Raw genomic sequence first — 19,585 nt, forward strand, 5'->3', positions numbered from 1 at the left:
CTTCATCTGCCGTTGAACTGCTTCTGAGATCTTGGATGGAACATGTTGACACTGTAAGCTCTGTGTCTGCAACTGGTCAACTCACATCTGATCACTCTAAGCTATTCCTCATACAATGTCTTCGCTCTAGGTCATTCATCCACTGCACCTGATGACATGTGATCATTCCTCCTTCTGCATATGATAACTCTTTGGTATAGAAATTATTGTGCATACATGTTCTATTTCTTCAATGAACTGCTTCTTTCACTGAGTCATCTTCTCTCCCTTTGCTGCCTTGTTTAGTTGTCTTATTCATATATCATTCATGCTATACACTGAACATCTCTATGTTTGTCTGCTTGTCTGTATCTGATGGAACATATTTGTGGACCTGATTCATGTGCATTGTTTGCAACTATCACTTGCGATAGATCAGGTCTTTGGACCAGTTTCATGTGCATTGGATTCTTTCTCATTCAGACATTGTACTTTATATTTGGAACCTCTACTTCCTTTATCCAGATGTCTAACTCTGTTCAGTCATTCTTGTGCTCTCTCATATGTATCTAGACCTGGTTTGTCTTACCAATCAATGTGATCTTTTGTCAATCATTGTTTGCCCATTTGTCAATCATCAAAACTCATATATGCATTAGTCTGGCTAATGCCAACAAATTTCCCCTTTTTGATGATGACAAACTCTGCTGTGAATTTAATCGAACAGAACCAGTTTGGCCTTGCTTTTATCTTTTTCCTTTTCCACTCTTCCCCCTTTTGTCATTATTTAAAAGTACGCATATATCCTAGGGGAAGACCATTTGGATTGAGTAGAATACCTTTCAGTTTCAGCGCAAGAAGCAACTATTCTACTCAACCCTGGAGGTATGATTAAGTGTCATTAATCATCCCCAGCTCCAACCTGTTCTTCTCGAATTGATATCTTCCCAAGGCTTTCATGAAAATGTCTGCAATTTGTTTTCCAGTGTCGCAGAACTGAATAGAGATTAGACCCTTTTCAACATTGTCCCTCAAGAAGTGATGTCGTATATCAATGTGCTTAGTTCTTTTATGTTGGACTAGATTCTTTGCGATGTTGATTGCACTGGTATTATCGCAAAATATAGGTACACACCCAATTTCCATACCAAAATCCTTTATCTATTGCTTGATCCATAGCAATTGAGCACAGCATAAGCAGCAGCAACATATTCAGCCTCAGTAGTGGATAACGCCACTGAGTTTTGTTTCTTTGTTGCCCATGAGACAAACATGACCCAGAAAATGTGCCATTCATGTAGTTCTTAATCTATCCACCATATACCCAGCATAGTTAGCATCAGCATATCCTACCAGGTCGAAATTGTTGTCTCTTGGGTACCATAGTCCGAATTTGCTTGCTCCTTTTAAGTATCTCAAAATTCTTTTCACCGCTTTTAGATGAGACTCTTTAGGATTATACTGAAATCTTGCACACAGTCCCACACTAAACACTATGTCAGGTCTACTAGCTGTGATATTTAGCAGAGAACAAATCATGACTCTGTAAATTTCTGCTCCACTGGTGTACCTGTTCATCTAAGGTGAGCTTTGTTGTAGTGACAATAGGAGTATCGATTTCCTTGGAGTCTTCCATTTTAAATCGCTTGAGTAGCTCCTTGACATACTTCTGTTGATGGATCATTGTACTTGTTGGAGTTTGATTGATTTGCAATCCTAGAAAGAAAGAAATTCTCCCGTAATACTCATCTCAAACTCATTTCCCATTAATGCAGCAAATTCATTTGACATTGATTCGTTTGTAGATCCAAAAATGATGTCATCTACATATACTTTCACAACCAGCATGTTCTTCCCTTTTACTTTCAGGAATAGAGTATTGTCTATATGTCCTTTGGTATGACCATGAGCTGAGATAAATTTCGATAGCCTTTCATACCATGCTTTTAGGGCTTGTTTTAATCCATAGAGGGCTTTGTCAAGTTTATAGACATACTTTGGATGTTCTGCATCTTCAATCTGGGAGGCTCCTTGACATATACTTCCTCTTTAAAATAACCATTCAAAACAACACTTTTCACATGCATTTGGTAGAGGGTGAATTCCATGTATGAGGCAAAGGCTATGAGGAGCTGTATTGCTTCTAATCTGGCCACAGAAGTGAAGGTGTCACGACCCAACTAGGGGCCACGACGGGTACCCGGAGCTAGTTACCGAGCACCGCTCATTCTACTGCTTATCTTGCTCATTTAATACTCTTTTATCAATTTTACATACCAATTGTAGGAAAAATCATATTTAATCAAAATATAAATACTTTATACACATTTGCCCCTTGGGCATCAAAATAATATACATACATATGAAAACATCTTGTGAGACCATCTAACCCACACTGCGTATCTACGAGGCTCTACTAACATAATGAATACATGGACGGAACAAGACTCCGTCATGCCCAAAATATGCATATATGAATGTACATCAAAAGAATAGTCATAAGCACCTCCGAACAATGGAGTGCTATCTATCAGCTGACAACTACTGAGGACCTGGGCCAAGCTCTCCTCCCTGTCTACCTGTAGGCATGAACACAGCGTCCGAAGAAAGAACGTCAGTACGAATATTGTACCGAGTATGAGAGGCGTACATAATGAAAGGAAACATCAATAACATGAGGATATCATCAATATGAGACAACTTAATCTGACTGATAATCATACATGAAGTAATGCATGCTGTCTTACTCATCATCATAACATGTATGCATCATATGCAAGCTGCCCGTCCATGTCGGAACGGTGTGATAATCAATAATATTAGACTGCGTCCAGGCCTCCCGCGTTCGGGGTACCATCTCATGCCACCCACTAGTGGTGTCTGCCCACGCCCGTAGGTCGTGGTGTATCCTTATCGCCGCCCGCCGAAGCGGTGTCTGCCCGGCCAACTAAGCCCGGTGTGAAATGCTCATGACATGCTCAATGTAAATGCTCATAGTAATATGCTTATCATAAAATACTTATCTTATCATAATACGTATATTTGACTCATGATCAACTTTACTCTATCGGGGTGACGTAAGGTCGTGATCCCCCGATTACATTATGGAACCATCATGGACATTCCGCCTCACCTTGAAAGGACTAGTACATAAGGTGAGTGTAGGCAAGGAATAACATCATCATCATTCTAGTGTCATCGTATCGTATAACTTATCTCATATAGACATTCATAAGTATGAGCTTTTAACTTCTTAGAATGCAAGAACTCATGAAAGGAATAGGGATTCAAGTTAAAGGATTCATGCCATTAGAAAGAAAGACTAGCCTCACATACCTTGGTCGTTTAGCTAAGATATGGCTCACTTGTTCTCCGTCGATATCACGTCGTTACCTTCATAAGAGAATTCGTATTAACATTAGTGAGCTAACTATAAGAACGCGTCGCTAATTGTAGGAGAAGTCGTACAACGCTTCCTTCGCTCATACTACTTTTCTTGCATTCTATATCAACTCCCAATATTCATAATATTATTCGCAATATCATGATCGACAATCTTCATTTACGTACATTTGGCAAAATCCACCATTTTCCTCCAATTTTCCTTTATTTCTACTTCTAGCTCATCCTTGTGTTTTCATGCATTTAATGCTTGTTTCATGATAAGAACATCATTTATTACGTATTTGTATTCACAACACTTCAATATTCATAGTTCAATTCCACTATCATTCATTTATGTCACTATTCACTCAATAATGACCCATTTCTATGTTCTTTTACATTTCAAGTGTCTAAGCTTTCCAATACTTCAAACTACATGGAATAATCATAAAACCTACCTTGGATGATGGTTGAACAATCCTTAAGTTGAAATACTTCACTTAGCCAAAACCCTAGTCCCACCTTCTTGGGAATTACTTCACTTAGATGACCCTTTATTGAGTTCTTACCCTTGATTCCATGAAATTAGTGTTGTTGGTCTTGATATTCCCTTTAATTCTCTTGAATTCTTGTGGAGGAATTATTTGGAGAGTTCTAGAATGTCTCTTGAGTTGTTGGATGAATAATGAAGTAATATGAAGCCTAAGTCCCTTTTTAAAATCACAAAATCTGATCTTTAATGAATTCTTGTCGGGGTGAACAGTGGTCATAAACCACCATATACGGACCGTATTTTGATTTACGGTCCGTCCACTGTGGTCGTTTTTAAGCATTCCAAAAACAGAGAGTTTGGCTGGTGGACATGGTAGTTTACGACCTGGTTTACGGTCCGTAAACCAGTTTACGGGCCGTAAACTGGGTCGTATTTAACCATATTCAACATTTACAGAAAGTTGAGATTTTTGACAAGCTGGAGGACGACTGCACTATACGGTCCGTAAATCACTTTACGGGCCGTATAGTGCCATATACGACCACTGTGCTGAAAAATTTTCCGCGACTTTCTTATTTCCAAAAATTCTTAATTAGCCATTCCCGACTTAATAAAACATCATTCACTCAAACTCTTCATCATTCCACTCATCATACAAGTACGGAGAAATTTCCGAGGTGTAACATTCTTTCCCCCTTTTGGAACATTCGTCCTCGAATGTTCGACACTCGGGGATTCTGGAAAAAATTTTGCCAGAGTTTCCTTTGTGATTTGGATACTACCTTTCCATTACAACAACCCACAATATCTTCGCCTCACAGGGCTATATCACAACATCAACACTTTTATGGCCACACACGACCAAAAACATAAAATTAAAACATACTTACCTTACACCATCGACGTCTCATCTTGAATCTCTTCTGGGGATTGGAACAAATGGGGGTACATGGATGTCATCTTCTCCTCCGCTTCCCAAGTCATTTCTTCCCGATTATTGTTCCGCCATAGAACTTTGACTGAAGCAACCTCTTTATTCCGAAGCCTTCGTACTTGTCTATCCAAAATGGCAATGGGCATCTCCTCGTATGTTAGCTCCTCTGTTACTTGCTCATCATCAATCGGGACTACTCTTGTTGGGTCTCAAATACACTTGCGGAGCATCGAAACATGGAATACTGGATGCACGAATTCGAGCTCTGAAGGCAAGTCCAATTCATAGGCTACTCGACCCACCTTGCGAATGATTTGGTAGGGTCCGATATATCTGGGACTTAGCTTTCCTTTCTTGCCAAATCTCATCACTCCCTTCATCGGCGATACCTTCAGGAACACCCAATCGCCCACCTGAAATTCCAAATCTCGTCGGCGATTATCTGCATAAGACTTTTGGTGACTTTGAGTTGTTAACAGTCGGTCTCGAATCACTTTAACCTTTTCAACTGCTTGTTGGACCAAGTCGGGGCCTATCAATTGTACTTCTCCGATTTCAAACCATCCAATCAGAGATCTTCATTTTCTTCCATATAAGGCTTCATACGGGGCCATTTGAATGCTGGAATGATAGTTGTTATTATAGGCAAATTCAATAAGAGGCAAATTCAATAAGAGGCAAATGCTCATCCCAATTACCGCCAAAGTCCAATACGCATGCCCGTAGCATATCCTCTAAGGTCTAAATAGTGCGCTCGGCTTGTCCGTCAGTCTGCGGATGGAACACCGTGCTGAGCTTAACTTGGGTACCTAGACCTTCTTGGAAGGACTTCCAGAACTTGGCTGTGAACTGTACCCCTCTGTATGTGATAATCGCCAAAGGAATACCGTGAAGTCGTACAATCTCCTTGAGATACAATTTAGCATAATCTTCCGCTGAATATATGGTCCTAATGGGGAGAAAATGAGCTGCTTTCGTGAGTCTATCCACGATCACCCATATAGAATCATACTTCCCTCGCGTACGGGGTAATCCCACCACAAAATCCATGTTAATTTCTTCCCATTTCCACGTAGGAATTTCCATTGCTTGCAATAAGCCCCCTGGCTTTTGATGCTCGGCCTTCACTTGCTGGCAATTTGGGCACTGTGCTACAAATTCTGCTATGTCTCGCTTCATGCCATCCCACCAATATATCAATTTGAGATCGTGGTACATCTTGGTTGCACCTGGATGAATAGAATACCGGGAATAATGTGCTTCCTCTAAAATCCGTTGGCACAAGTTTGCCACATTCGGTACACATAACCTGTCTTGATATCTAAGAACCCCTTCTATGGAAACTTCGAATGGAGACTTTTCCTTTTTATGAGCTAGATCTCGATAATGGCTTAACTGAGGATATTCATATTGTCGTTCCTTCACTTCTAGATTCAATGATGAAACTGTGGGGTTATTGACGCTAATACCTGCATCTCCTGAATCAATTGGTTGTACGCCGAGACTTGCTAACCGATGGACTTCACGAACCATTTCTCGCTTTTCCGAAGGAACTCCACATAAACTACCCATCGATCGACGGCTAAATGCATCTGCTACTACATTCGCCTTCCCTGGATGATATAGAATGTTCACATCATAATCCTTCAGTAATTCCAACCATCTCCTTTGCCGCAGGTTCAACTCCTTCTGTTTGAAAATATATTGAAGGCTTTTGTGATCCGTATAGATGTCCACGTGCACACCATATAAGTAGTGTCTCCATATTTTCAATGCATGAATGACCGCAGCTAGCTCAAGATCATGAATGGGATAATTCTGTTCATGTTTTCGCAACTGTCTCGAAGCATAAGCAATAACTTTTCCATTCTTCATCAACACACATCCTAATCCCACACCGGAGGCGTCACAATATACTACATAGCCATCTGATCCTTCTGGAAGTGTTAGCACTGGCGCTGAGGTCAGCCTGTTTTTCAACTCTTGGAAGCTATGCTCACAGGCATCACTCCACTGGAATTTAGCCGACGTCTGGGTTAACTTTGTCAATGGGGCTGAAATAGATGAGAAGCCCTCTACGAATATTCGATAATAACCAGCCAAACCCAGAAAACTACGAACTTCTGTAGGCGTCGTAGGCCTTGGCCAAGTCTTCACAGCTTCTATTTTCTGAGTGTCAACTCGAACACCGTCATCTGAAATAACATGACCGAGGAATGCAACAGAATTAAGCCAAAACTCGGACTTCGAAAACTTTGCATACAGTTCTCGATCTCGAAGAACGCCAAGAACAATTCTTGGATGATCTGCATATTCTGATTCTGTGCGAGAGTACACCAAAATATCGTCGATGAACACTATCACAAAAAGGTCCAAGAACGGCCTGAACACATTATTCATTAAATTCATGAACACGGTCGGGGCATTCGTCAATCCGAACGACATTACTCGAAACTCGTAGTGACCATATCTTGTCCTGAAGGTAGTCTTGGGAATACCTGCTTCCCTAATTCTCACCTGATGATAACCCGATCTCAGATCTATCTTGGAAAACCATTTAGCACCTTGCAACTGATCGAACAAGTCGTCAATTCTAGGAAGGGGTTATCTGTTCTTCACCGTCACTTTGTTCAACTGCCTGTAGTCGATGAAAATTCGTAGTGATCCGTCTTTCTTCTTTACGAACAGGACTGGTGCTCCCCACGGCGAAAAACTATGCCTTATAAACCCCTTCTCAATTAAATCCTTTAGCTGTGCTTTTAGCTCCTTCAGTTCTGCTGGAGCCATTCGATACGGAGGAATAGAGATAGGCTCGGTGTTTGGTAATACATCAATAGCAAAGTCGATTTCCCTTTCTGGAGGAAGGCCTGGTAACTCGTCGGGAAACACATCTGGGAATTCATTCACTACCGCGACAGACTAAAAAGTTGTCACTTCCGCTTCCGTGTCATGAACCCAAACTAGATGACAAATATAACCTTTGGCTATCATCTTTCTCGCCTTAAGGTAGGAAATAAACCTACCCCTTGGGGAAACTGTATTACCCTTCCACTCAAGTATGGGCTCTCCCGGAAATTGGAATCGAACTACCTTTGTCCGGCAACAAACATTAGCATAGCACGATGCTGTTATATCCCATAATTTTATACGTCGAGTTATTCGCAAGAGAATCGACTCAAGTTAAAGACGGGATCATTTTCGGGCACGAAACAGAAATCTTTAATTTCCGGTCTCTATTAGAAAATGAATGTCTTATGAATTTTACTTAGTGTAAAAAATATTAATGGAAAGTTGGATTAATTTACCATGATTATATTATTAAGTGGGGGTTAAAAATTTAATTTTCACTAAACAAGTCATTAGTGCACTAAGTGGGCCCCACCAAGACATGTGGCCAAATTTAATTGGTTCAAGCCTTGAGTGGGACACTTGTCACTCTTAAGGGCTGCCTATATAAGGAAAAAAATCTGATGAGCAAGAGCTCATTTTCCACCTTCAACATTACAAGAAAACCTAGCTAGAGAGAGAGAGAGAGCATAAGCCATGGCATTTGGCCATGGCTAGCAAAATTGGAGCTCGAATTCCTTGATCAAAAAGATCAGATTTTCAAAGTATTCCAACCAGTTAGGAAGGCTATAATAACGTGGATTAGTCATTTGGAGCAACAAGAACAAGTATTAGTTCATTTCACAACTTCTAGCCAAATTAAGAAGCCAACTTGTTAAGGTAAGATTTCGTTTTTTTTTTCGTTATAAGATTGGAGTTAATGATGTTGTAATGGATCTATTAAGTTGTATTATGTGAAGTTGGAAGTAATAAAATTGTTTGATTAAAGTTGGCATTAAAAGTGGGCAGATTTGGAGTTGTTTTAATTGGGTTGAGTTTGATTAGTGTTGTCACTATTATGGTATGATATTTGTAGATAATTGTTTATGTTGAAGGGCTGAAAATATGGTTATTGACATGTATAGGGGTTGTTGTCAATGGTAAAAATTATACTTGATTCCATGTGTTTGTGATTTTGTGGAATAAAGGTCGAAAATTGTATTTCGATGTTGTAGTGTTGATGGACTGTTTTGGGTTTCCTATTGAAACAAAATTGAAGTAATTCTTGTACATGGATGGTTGTTGTTATTAATGTTATGGATTATGTGAAAAAGGCGAAAGGAAAGTTTAAATCATGTTAGAACTTGTTGTGAAATTAGAGCAGTTTCCTTGCATATAATAGTTGATGTTGTTGTTGTTGTGGGCTGTTTTGATAAGGTTTTTGGTGGAAAATCTCATGTGATTATATGGCTATTTCAGGTTGTCATTGTTATGGTTAAATTGTAGTTAGGGGCTGTTCTTGAGGAATTGGAGAACTAAGGATAGTTAAGATTGTATTGTGACGTTATAATGGATGGGGCTGTTTTAGAACTTGTTGTAATGTTACGATAGTTTTCTTGCATATAGAGGTTCATGTTGTTACTGATGTGAATCATCAAACTTGGAGGAAAGAAGCGTATAAAATATCGTATGCGAAGTGTGTGCGATCTGCTTGGTATATTCTTAGATGTTCATGAGATTATCGGTCATTGTTATGTGGTAACTAAGGGCTGTTTTGGGGCTGTTTTGTAATGAATTTCGTGGCTGTTTTGTGATGAATTTCATGGCTGTTTTGTGATGAATTTTGGGGCTGTTTTGGGGCTGCTTGTTATAAATTTCGTGGCTGTTTTGTGGTGACATTTTGGGGGCTGTTTGTTGTAATTTTCGTGGCTGCTCTTGTTGAGTCGAAATGCAGGGATTATAGTTATGATTATGTACAATATATGTAGTATATTTGCTGGAGTATGGGTTGTTCTTGATGGCTGGTCTAACATTGTTAAAGGAGATGGATAAACATAAGGAATTAGTGTATTAATCACTTTGTTGTTGTGGTTGTTGTACTCCATGGATGTAAAGAGAAAGAATGATAGCAATGGTGTATGTAGTGCATATGGGGCTGATTTTGTTATGTCCTTGAGTTGTGTCTTGTTATTGATGTTGTTGACCTCGTATGTGAGTTGTGGATGTGTGAAAGTAGTGGAAGTGCTGCCCACTTGTTTTTATACAAGAACGACTTATCGTTTACTAGCAACCACCAATTTGACGGACATGCTACCATTGTTATAGGTTGAAGTGCCAATCGAGACGAGTTTAAATTATTGAATTGGTACAGACGACAAACGGTATGTAAGGCAACTTCCTTTCTTTTTGGCATGTCTTAGTTTTACATAGGCTAAATTAGAGCCTTAAGGAAATTCCAAATCCGAAATCCGAGCATGTTATGATCCGTATATGTTCTTTGGCACTCTTATGTATGATTTGATGAAATATGAACCCTTATGTCTTTGAAATAATCGTTTTCCGAATTTTGCATAAAAAGGGTTCACTTTAAAGAAGTTCGAAATTTCCGAATGCCATATCTTTCACATAAGTGCTCGGATTGCTCCAAAATATTTTCATAAGAGTTTGCATGATGTATAATGAGTATGTTTTCCATGAGCGGGCCCGATTCGGGTCGATACCCGTCCGTGGGTCCCGCGACTTTCCTTTATGTAATTCGGAGAATCTTTGAAAGAATTTGGTATGACTATTATTCTGATTTCAAATATGATCATTTTACTTATGTTTGAATTTATGATAATGATTTTATGCATATGACTACTCACGACTCTATTCGTGCATTTTGTTATTCCTTTCGCCGAGTCCCGGGCCGGTTCTGTTATCGTGCGCACTTTGATATACTCCGGAGTTATGCTGTGTTTATGGTTCACCGAGCTACTCGCAAAAGAGGGTCGGGTTCCACATATATTTGGTGTTATGCTGTGTATGGCGTTATGTTGTGATATGATATGTGACGGGGATACGGAGATTTGAAACTTTCTGGTGTTATGCTGTGTTATGGCGCCATCGACGGGCGGGCGACCATATTCTTCTGTACCCTACGCATGACTTATGTTTTAAAATAAACATTTTGATATGTTGAATTTATACTTATGTTCTGTACTACTATTTCGTTTATGCCTCAGATTTGTTTCTGTATTTTCTGCTTTGCATACTCAGTACATATTTCGTACTGACCCCCTTTCTTCGGGGGGCTGCGTTTCATGCCCGCAGGTACAGACGCACAGTTTGGTGATCCACCAGTTTAGGACACCCTCTTCTGCTGTTTGGAGTGCTCCTCTTATTCCGGAGCCTACATTTTGGTATATATACTTGTTTGATGCATATGTATATATTTGTTCAGGGGTACGGCGGGGCCCTGTTCCGCCATATGATCCGTTTGGTCTGTTTAGAGGTTTGTAGACGTATTTGTGGGTGTGTATGCCTACTTCTGTACAGATGTGTTTGTATGACCCTGTTCGTTATGGCAGCCTTGTCGGCGTGCACTTTGTATATGTTTTGGGCCGTTGCGCCATCTGTTTGCCTTGTCGGCTTTTGATACTTTTGATAGCCTTGTCGGCTTTTGATACATTTGATAGCCTTGCCGGCTTTTTGATATAAGTATATGTATATGTTTGCGTCGAAATGTGTCTGATACAGTTCGACATAGTTTGAGACGGCATATAGTGTTTATGGCCGTATATGCTATCTGTATGTGATTCGATTTGGATAAGTGTGTTACGATTTGATATGTTTGTCTGTCTGGGTGCCCAAGTAGGGCACTAGTCACGGCCTACGGGGTTGGGTCGTGACAGATGCCAACCAGTCCATACCCATAATTACGTCAAAATCTATCATCTCAAATTCAATCAAATCCGCTGTCGTCTGGCGATCACATATAATGACTACACAGTCTTTATATACTTGTCTCGCTATTACAGGATCACCAACCGGAGTGAATACCTCGAAAGGTTTAATTGGCTCAGGTCTTACCCCAACACAATCAGCGATATACGGAGTAATAAATGAGAAGGTAGAACCTGGATCAATCAGAGCATATACGTCACGGAAAAATATGGTCAAGGTACCTGTGACAACATCTGGGGATGACTCGAGATCCTGTCGCCCAGCTAGAGCATACACACGGGGCTGAACAGCACCTGAAGTAGATATTCCCCCTCTACCTCTACCTCTACCTGTTGTAGTCTGAGGAGTCTGTGCTGTCGGGCGTGCTGAAGAAGAACCCACTACTGAACCTGTAGGCTGAGTCGCAGCTCTATCTCTTGCTGAGGGGCAATCTCTCATCATGTGACCGACTTGCCCGCAAGCATAACAAGCATCCGAACCCTGACGACACTGTCCGGAATGTAATTTGCCACACTGGCTACACCGCGGCACTGGAGGTATCCTCTGGCTAAAGTCTCCCCTGGGCTGCGAATCTGAGGCCCTCGAACTCTGCCCCTGGCCTGACTGAAAAGAACGGTCAACCCTCCTATCTGAGAATCTAGGAGGTGCAATAGTCACTGACTGACCTGAGTGCCTAGAATATGTCTGTCTCGGTCCCCCTCGGTACTCACTGCTCTCCCCCATAGATCTAGCCCTCTTACCTTGTCTTCTGTCACCCTCACGATCACTTCTCTGCTGTCGTTGTCGTTCCTCGAGGTTCTGAGCATGGGCCTGTATCCGGGAAATATCCATCCCGTCTTGCAAAGAGGCTGTCAGGCAATCTCTGAACAAGTGTGGTCCTAAACCACTCACAAATCTATAGACTCGGTCCCCCATGTCAGCCACCATAGTCGGAGCATACCGGGCCAATGAGTTGAATTGCATACTATACTCTCGGGCATTCATGCTTCCCTGTTTCAAATTCAAGAACCTGTCCGCTCGAGCTCGGCGGACTTCAGGTGGCAAGTAGTGACGAATAAAGGCATCTACAAACTCTTGCCACACGGGAGGTGGTGCATTCTCCCCTCTTGTTATCACCCAATTATTATACCATAGTACCGCCACGTCGCGAAGTCTATATGAGGCCAACTCTACAGATTCAGTCTCAGAAGCATGCATAAGTGTTAGCGTCCGTAACATCTCATCGATAAAACCTTAAGGGTCCTCATCCGGCCTCGACCCGAAAAATTCTGGAGGATTTAGAGTAAGGAAATCACGGGCTCTTGTAATAGCTGAACGATCACTTGGGCCCGCATTCTGTCGTTGTGCCTGAGCGGCAACCAACTGCGTCAATAAATGTATAGCCCCGGACACTTGTTGACCCGAAGCACCCGGTGGAGGAATCGGAGCTGAGGCTCCTCCCTGCTCTTCGACATTGGGCACGGCCTCACTTTGCGATTCACTTTCCTCTACCCCCGCCGGAGGCTCCCTTTCTGCCCGCTTCTTCGTCGTAGCTTTACCTTTATGGGCAGCTGTAGCTTTTCCTTTCGGCGGCATTTTTCTGAAACCATAACGCACTTTTAGGAATGATATAATCCTAGACATGGCTCTATCGCACGATCTCATGAGAAGAAAGATGGTCATTTTCCTAAATGCCATGTAGCCTCTTGTTTATTAGCGTGGCGCGCAACACACCATAAACAAGACTCTACTAGACACGGCTCGTAGACACTTCCTAGGGCGAACTGCTCTGATACCACTTCTGTCACAACCCAGCTAGGGGCCACGACGGGTACCCGGAGCAAGTTACCGAGCACCGCTCATTCTACTGCTTATCTTGCTCATTTAATACTCTTTTATCAATTTTACATACCAATTGTAGGAAAAATCATATTTAATCAAAATATAAATACTTTATACACATTTGCCCCTTGGCCATCAAAATAATATACATACATATGAAAACATCTTGTGAGACCATCTAACCCACACTGCGTATCTACGAGCCTCTACTAACATAATGAATACATGGACGGAACAAGACTCCGTCATGCCCAAAATATGCATATATGAATGTACATCAAAAGAATAGTCATAAGCACCTCCGAACAATGGAGTGCTATCTATCAGCTGACAGCTACTGAGGACCTGGGCCAAGCTCTCCTCCCTGTCTACCTGTGGGCATGAACACAGCGTCCGAAGAAAGGACGTCAGTACGAATATTGTACCGAGTATGAGAGGCGTACATAATAAAAGGAAACATCAATTACATGAGGATATCATCAATATGAGACAACTGAATCTGACTGATAATCATACATGAAGTAATGCATGTTATCTTACTCATCATCATAACATGAATGCATCATATGCAAGCTGCCCGTCCATGTCGGAACGGTGTGATAATCAATAATATTAGCCCGCGTCCGGGGTACCATCTCATGCCGCCCACTAGTGGTGTCTGCCCACGCCCGTAGGTCGTGGTGTATCCGTATCGCCGCCCGCCGAAGCGGTGTCTGCCCGGCCAACTAGGCCCGGTGTGAAATGCTCATGACATGCTCAATGTAAATGCTCATAGTAATATGCTTATCATAAAATACTTATCTTATCATAATGCGTATATTTGGCTCATGATCAACTTTACTCTATCGGGGTGACGTAAGGTCGTGATCCCCCGATTACATTATGGAACCATCATGGGCATTCCGCCTCACCTTGAAAGGACTAGTACATAAGGTGAGTGTAGACAAGGAATAACATCATCATCATTCTAGTGTCATCGTATCGTATAACTTATCTCATATAGACATTCATAAGTATGAGCTTTTAACTTCTTAGAATGCAAGAACTCATGAAAGGGATAGGGATTCAAGTTAAAGGATTCATGTCATTAGAAAGAAAGACTAGCCTCACATACCTTGGTCGTTTTGCTAAGATATGGCTCACTTGTTCTCCGTCGATATCACGTCGTTACCTTCATAAGAGAATTCGTATTAACATTAGTGAGCTAACTATAAGAACGCGTCGCTAATTCTAGGAGAAGTCGGACAATGCTTCCTTCGCTCATACTACTTTTCTTGCGTTCTATATCAACTCCCAATATTCATAATATTATTCGCAATATCATGATCGACAATCGTCATTTACGTACATTTGGCAAAATCCACCATTTTCCTCCAATTTTCCTTTATTTCTACTTCTAGCTCATCCTTGCGTTTTCATGCATTTAATGCTTGTTTCATGATAAAAACATCATTTATAACGTATTTGTATTCACAACACTTCAATATTCGTAGTTCAATTCCACTATCATTCATTTATGTCACTATTCACTCAATAATGACCCATTTCTATGTTCTTTTACATTTCAAGTGTCTAAGCTTTCCAATACTTCAAACTACATGGAATAATCATAAATCTTACCTTGGATGATGGTTGAACAATCCTTAAGTTGAAATACTTCACTTAGCCAAAACCCTAGTCCCACCTTCTTGGGAATTTCTTCACTTAGATGACCCTTTATTGAGTTCTTACCCTTGATTCCATGAAATTAGTGTTGTTGGTGTTGATATTCCCTTTAATTCTCTTGAATTCTTGTGGAGGAATTATTTGGAGAGTTCTAGAATGTCTCTTGAGTTGTTGGATGAATAATGAAGTAATATGAAGCCTAAGTCCCTTTTTAAAATCACAAAATCTGATCTTTAATGAATTCTTGTCGGGGTGAACAGTGGTCGTAAACCACCATATACGGACCGTATTTTGATTTACGGTCCGTCCACTGTGGTCGTTTTTAAGCATTCCAAAAACAGAGAGTTTGGCTGGTGGACATGGTAGTTTACGACCTAGTTTACGGTCCGTAAACCAGTTTACGGGCCGTAAACTGGGTCGTATTTAACCATATTCAACATTTACAGAAAGTTGAGATTTTTGACAAGCTGGAGGACGACTGCACTATACGGTCCGTAAATCACTTTACGGGTCGTATAGTGCCATATACGACCACTGTGCTGAAAAATTTTCCGCGACTTTCTTATTTCCAAAAATTCTTAATTAGCCATTCCCGACTTAATAAAACATCATTCACTAAACTCTTCATCATTCCACTCATCATACAAGTACGGAGAAATTTCCAAGGTGTAACAGAAGGTTTCATCATAGTCTATTTCTTCTTCTTGATTGTATCCTTGGACCACTAGCCTTTCCTTGTTTCTTATGACAACCCCATGCTCATCCAGCTTGTTCCTAAATACTCATTTTTTGCCAATCATAGTTCTATCTTTCAGTTTGGCCTCAAGATGCCAGACCATATTTCTTTCAAACTGATTTAGTTCCTCCTGCATAGCAATAGTTCAATCTGTATCTTGCAAAGCTTCACTAACCTTTTTCGGCTCAATAACTGATAGGAATGCGTTAAAGGCACAAAGATTCTTTAACTTGGATCTTGTTGTTGTTACTCCGGAATTAATATCAGACAGTACGTTTTCTATAGGATGAGATTTTTGATATTTGAATCCTCGTAAGGCTGACCCCTGAGCATTACTAGTATTTTCTTCATAAGCCTCTTGTGGTGAACTTGGTTCAGGGGTCTCCTCAGTGGTTCCCCCTGTCTGTGTGACATGATCATCACCGATAGATGGACTTGTTTCACCTAGTGGTTCTCCTATTTCAATTTCGCCTTCTTGAGTGTTGCTTGCTCTAGTAGTATAGTTGCATATGGGATCCTTATCGTCGTCTTGTAGTTTTCTTTCATATATAAGGCTGGATTCATCAAAGACAACATGCACACTTTCTTTTACCAACATGGTTCTTTTGTTAAAAACTTTGTATGCCTTACTATTGTGAGTAGGGTTGTTCACGGGAAACCATTAAATCGAATCAAACCGACAAAAAAAAATTGAAATTTTTTAAGTTTGATTTGATTTGATTTTTAACATGAAAAACGGACAAAATATTATTTGATTTTGATTTTAAGTAAAAAATAACTGAATCAAACCGATTATACGTATAATTTTTAAAAATTATAATTTTACATATATATGAAAGTTTTTACTCTAGTATATTGTTTCTTTAGGCCCAACTACAAAGCAAAAGAAAATATAGCCCATGAACCTTAGGCATATATCATCAGTATCTAAATAAAGTAATTAAAAACCTAATTTAGTCATCTTTCTCCTCCTTCAAGCATATAAAATTCTTTCAACTCTAACTAGTTAGTTCCTGCAAGGTAAAACTACAATTCTATGTTAAATTTTCATCTTCTTCTCTCAATAAGTGGCAACCTCTTTTTGTTTTTGTTATCATTTTCTTTCGTTTTCTTCTTTTTCCCAAATCTGAAATTGTGTGTGTCTTTAATTATTTTTATGTAATTTTATTTTATTTTTACCAATGTTTGTATGTTTTCTTGTCACAGATGGAAGCCGTGACTTCAATAATAGAGGTGAAAGATTCTCCAATAGCTACTACAACTCCTCAACTAGTAGGTAACAATAGTCTTACTACAGATGTCGATTCAGTTACTTGTCCTCCCCCTAAAAAGCATAAGAAAACATCTTTAGAAAATGATTCTGCCCTTGGGGTTGGAAGAGAAACATCAGACATTTGGAAACATTTTAACAAATTTTTCAATAAAGAGGGTAAGCGAATGGCAAAAAGTGATTACTTTGGTCGTAACTTTGCAGCCGAGAGTAAGAAAAATGGGACTACTGCATTATGGAATCATTTGAATGTTTCGTGTAAAATATCCCTTTTTAGATTCATTGACAGGAAGCAATCAACACTCATGTCTTTTCCTATTAAAAAGGGGAAGAAGGAGGTAGTAGTCGTCCCAACAATTTGGATAGAGTTGTATATAAGATCAATGAAGTTAGGAAGGCTATTGCTGAATTTGTTATCATTGACGAACAACCATTTAGAGTTGTTGAGGGGCAAGGTTTTAGAAAATTAATGTCAGTTGTTTTTCCCAATTTTGAGGTACCCTCTCGTTTACTGTTGCTAGGCAATGTTTGAAAATTTATCATGAGGAAAAAAAAAGCTTAAAAAGCTTATTCACAATCAACATGTGTGTCTTAGTAGTGCTACATGGACATTGCTCCAAAATTTAACTTACATGGTTATTACAGCTAATTGGATTTATGCTGATTGGAATTTGCAAAAGAAAATTCCTAACTTTTTTCCAACGCCAGATCATAAGGGCGAGACAATTACAAAAGGGATTGAGGAATGTTTGATAGATTGGGAGATTGAAAGTCCACTCACTTTGACCCTTAATAATGCAACTGCTAATGATACCGCAATTAAGCACTTGAAAGAATGGCTGCAAAATGAGTTTCTACATGCTAGATGCAATGCTCATATTCTTAATTTAATTGTAAAAGAAGGGTTATGTTACACCCCGTAGTTTCGTATGTTGAGATTCGAGCTACCTTTCAGGAGGTATGTGAGCTTATATGTGTTTAACTTATGGTTATAAGGGTTTAAGTTTGTATAGTAAGCTATGGAAGGATTGAAGGGCAAGTGAATCAAGGAAATTAAATTTGTTGAAACTTGGAAGAAACTATAAGGGGCAATTTTGGCCCAACTTGGAGAAAGAATATCTTTTAGTGGATGAAGATTTTTGAAGCAAAGTAAAAGGCTAAAATGAAGTTCTTCGAGTCTAGTTTTCAACGCAACAAACCGCTTGTCGATACCACATCGGAGTAAAGAATTATGGACGTTACAAGTTAGGCTGATAGAGCAAAAATGCTACTACAGTAAACGGGCTGCTATAGTAATTGCTACAATAACCGACTTGCTACAGTAAACTGCTACAGTGACCTGACCCGAATTTGACCCCCTATATAAGGGCAAAATCTGATCCTAAACCTCATTTTTCTCCATTTCGTTTCCCCAAAAGCACTTGAGAGATTCTAGAGAACATTGAGGGATCATTTTGTAAGTGGATTAAAGTGACGGAGTATTAATCGAGGCTCGGGTAACATGTAGTCGCGCTTATAGTATTGTTTTGTGGTTCGGATTCAACACTAATTTTGAAGGTTTTGTTGTCCTAGTAAGAATAAGGTATGAATCTTTCCCTTTTGATGTTGATTTCAGTTTACGTACAAAGATAGAGTTATTAAATAGTCGTGTTACAAGTTGGTTAGTTGAGGAATTTGGAAAACATAGTGGGGGATGTTTTATGGAGTATATTAGTGTTGATAATGTTTTTGTTGATGTTGATATTGTTGTTGTGTTGTTGGTTGTTGATATTATGATTTCGGGCTAGGCACATAAACAAGGGAGATGCGGCCCGAATTTCGGCAGATTCTAAAGGGACTTTATGTTAAAGGCTTAAGACAAGTGTATGACACTGTCACGACCCAACCCCGTAGGCCGCGACTAGTGTCCGTGCTGGACACCCGAACGTACCTAATAACCCAAACCAGCATATTACATAATATATCAATGTAAGAGTCAATCTACTAGTTGTCACAAATGAACAGTTATAGCACAAGGAAGCCGATAAGGCTATCACAGATCATATCAACCCAAAACATATACAGAAACCACACAAGTATGTCTACAGACCTCTACAGAACGTGACAGAATCATAAGATGGGACAGGGCCCCGTCATACCCCTGAATAGCATACATATATACAACAGTAGTAGACTGTACCAAGGTATAGGCTCTGGACAAAAGAGCACTCCAGAATAGCAGAATAGATGTCCTAGGCAGGCGGTCAGCAAATCTGTCGTCAGTACCTACGCGGCATGAAAACGCAGCCCCCGAAGAAAGGGGGTCAGTACGAAATATGTACTGAGTATGTAAAGCACGGAACGTAGTAAACAAAGTCATAATCGAAGCAGAAGATACAGAAATTGAACGGAATATCCAGATTAGCAATACGCTGATCATAAAGCATAAGTAGTACTTGCAGAAAACGTATGTCATACCTGGTCCCATTACGGAACAAAATCATAACCGGAACAGAACGTACAGAAAAGTGAGTGTGATATCCAGAGTATCAA

At 40.1% G+C, this 19,585-nt stretch overlaps 1 long non-coding RNA gene across 1 annotated transcript; it reads left to right on the forward strand.

The window, feature by feature from the left end:
* Positions 1-8,164: 8,164 nt before the first annotated feature.
* Positions 8,165-11,502, forward strand: LOC132642478 (uncharacterized). The gene is made up of 3 exons (XR_009583190.1): positions 8,165-8,516; positions 9,942-9,997; positions 10,929-11,502. It is a non-coding gene; the product is annotated as an uncharacterized LOC132642478 (long non-coding RNA).
* The last annotated feature ends 8,083 nt before the right edge of the window (positions 11,503-19,585 follow it).

This window comes from Lycium barbarum, chromosome 5 (genome assembly GCF_019175385.1).
Source record: "Lycium barbarum isolate Lr01 chromosome 5, ASM1917538v2, whole genome shotgun sequence".
Lineage (NCBI taxonomy): Eukaryota > Viridiplantae > Streptophyta > Magnoliopsida > Solanales > Solanaceae > Lycium > Lycium barbarum.